Genomic DNA, 3,130 nt, shown 5'->3' on the forward strand with positions numbered 1-3,130 from the left:
ATTATTATTATTATTATTATTATTATTATTATTATTATTATTATTATTATTTATTATTATTATTATTATTATTATTATTATTATTATTATTATTATTATTATTATTATTATTATTATTATTATTATTATTATTATTATTTGCTAAATGGTTTGAATTCCTTTAATTTATTCAAGTTATAACATAGATTGAAATAATTTCTGTATTTTGAAATAATTTCTGGTAGATTGATAGATTGAAATAATTTCTCGAAATTCATCCCAACTTTTTCTCATTCACATATGAATCATTTTTTTTTTCTTCTATGCCATTTTTGTTTAACCTATATCAAATTACTGAACCAATGAGAAATTATATGAATCATTTTTCATTCCCAAACCATTTTTGTTTATTTTCCAAGTAAAATGATTAAAATTCTAACTTATCAGCCCTTTCATTTATTAGCCAATTTTAATCATTTATGTTTTATCGTATTTAAAAAAAGTATAATTTGTATTAAAATTTCTTTACTTTTAACAAATGAAATGTAAATTTTAATATTTTTTAAAATGGAAATTTCAACTTTTTTTGCATTATTTTAACATTTAATTTTAATTTTAACCTAAAAAGACATATTTGCCTTTTGTTTTTCTTATTTTAAAATTCAATGATTCGTTTTTGTTATTTCTTTGCAGTAATGTTATATGCATTATCTGCCGGAATAATTTGTTCAATAAATGATTACAATTATAATTATTATCTTAATTACAATTATTACTACTATTATAAAAGGAAATCCCTTATTTATGTAATTCATTAATATTTTTTGAATTAAAATATCATATTTTTTTAATTGAAATTTAATTTTGCTATATTTTTTTTGAGTAAAATTTGATTCTGTTATATTTTTTTGTATTAAAATTTGATTCTGCTGTCATTTGCAATTTCGATTTCTCAGATTATCAGTATAATTAGTATTTTTAATAATTCCAAGAAAAATTTTTGATCATTGATGCATTAATCTATTATTATTTCCATTTTTTCTTAATTTATTTCAAATCTTTTTAATTAAATATTTCAACGATTTTTCTTTGTGGACAATATTATCAATTTTTTTTTTTTAAATTGTTAAAATTTGCCTAATTTTGTAGTAGCACTTATTGTTTTACAAACAGCCTTTTAATTTGTTTATTTTTTTTAAAAAATTAAGAAATTAATTTGAAAAAGATGATAGCAGCTAGATAGAACAAAGAAAATTGATAAGACATTTTTTCTAAAAGTGCATTGTTTATTAAAATTTTAAATATTACCTGCCTTTGAAAAAAAAAGAGAAAATAAGAGGTGGTAATTAATTAATTACGAGTAAGTGATTTAATAAATCACCTGTGTGAAGTTTTAATAAATGTAGAATTTTTGTAGTGATTAATTTACCTGTTATTATTGCATAATTAGGGCAAAATGCTTTTAAAAAATTAGAAAATAGAGAAAAATAAAATTATTATATTAAGTAATATTATGAAAATGTGGATGGAAGAGAACTTTTTTTTCTTGATTTGTTCAAAAATTGAATTAATGAAATTTACTTGAAAAATTATTTTACATTTTGAAAAATTATTTTATATTTTGCCAGTGATAAGCAACCTGTCTGATGATTGGTACTCCAACATATTTCAGGATTGACATTTTAGCATATTCCAGGATCGAAATTCGAGCATTACTCAGGATTTGATAGTTTAACGTATTCTAGGCTGCTATTTCAACTATTTTTTTTCTGATATTCTGGTATATCTCAGGGTTGACAATTTCATGCAAATAGATTGAAAAGCACATTATGATATTTCAAATTAATTAATAGAACATTGGCCGGATAATAATTGTTTTTGAACTATTAGATATTATCGATTTCAAATTTCTCAAATTTTTATGTTACAAATTATTTTAATATCAGAATTTGAAAACAAAAGGGAAAAAAACAAAAATTCAACGCTTTTTCTTATCAAAAAAAAATTTTTCCAAATCTTGAAGGTTAAAATTTAGAATTGATAAAATTATGATTAAAAAAGAATTATATTTCAATTTTTAAATTTTTTCTTACTACCAAAATTTCCCTCTTAATAGAAAGAAAAAAAATTGAAAATTCTCTTTTGCAGAAGAGTTGAAATTTTTTTTAATTAAGAAAAATTAAAAATAAAATTTCGAAAAAAAATAAAATTTTTCTCCAAAATTTTTGAAAAATTAAAATTTTCGCATTATTATACTTTTCATTTATATATTATATTTTATTTATATGTCATCCATTATTTATATTTTATTAATATATTATCCATTATTTTTATATAATCCATTTTATTTCCTAAAAAGAATTTTTTCTCATTTTACCTTATTCATAAAAATCTTTTTTTTCGAATATGAATTACTGTTAATAACTTTTCAAAAAAAATATTTATTTTATTTTTTATTTATTTATTTTATTTGATTTAAAATTTTATTTTATTACGAATTTTTTCATTTTATTACATTCTATTACAAATTTCCCTTATAAAACCATTTGAATGAATATTTGTATCATAAAGGTTAAAAGGTTAATTTAACATAATTGTTAACTAAGCCATAATGTATGTACGGACACACACAGACACACACACACACACACACACAGACAAGCATACACATATACAATACAAAGACACACACACATATGTTTATTATGCAAATGTTACCTATACGTGTAATCAGGTGTATGGAGTAAGATCAAATAAATTAACCGCTCTATAACCCTATAATTTAGTTATAATAAAGATACTAGTAATAGCAGTAATAGTAGTAGTGTATTAATTGTAAAAATAAAAGAAGGAGAAGGAGGATGAGGAGGAAGAAGAGGAGGAGGAGGAAAAAGAGGAGGAGGAGGAGGAGTAGCCATTGCTGTCGTAAATGGTCCTCATAGTTTTGGTCAGCCAAGCTTGTTGACCACGCCTGTAACATAGAATAAAGGATAAAATGAGGGACGAGATAAGAGATGTGATAGAACTAAACTAAACATATATTCAAATAAAACTGGGCACTTCTTTATAACCATTTTAAAATCCTAGCAACCATTTTGCCTTCTTTCGCTATTCTAATTCTTTCTTTCTTTCTTCCTTTCTTTTCTTTTTT

Source organism: Loa loa (genome assembly GCF_000183805.2).
Source record: "Loa loa unplaced genomic scaffold supercont3.402, whole genome shotgun sequence".
NCBI classification, from domain to species: Eukaryota; Metazoa; Nematoda; class Chromadorea; order Rhabditida; family Onchocercidae; genus Loa; species Loa loa.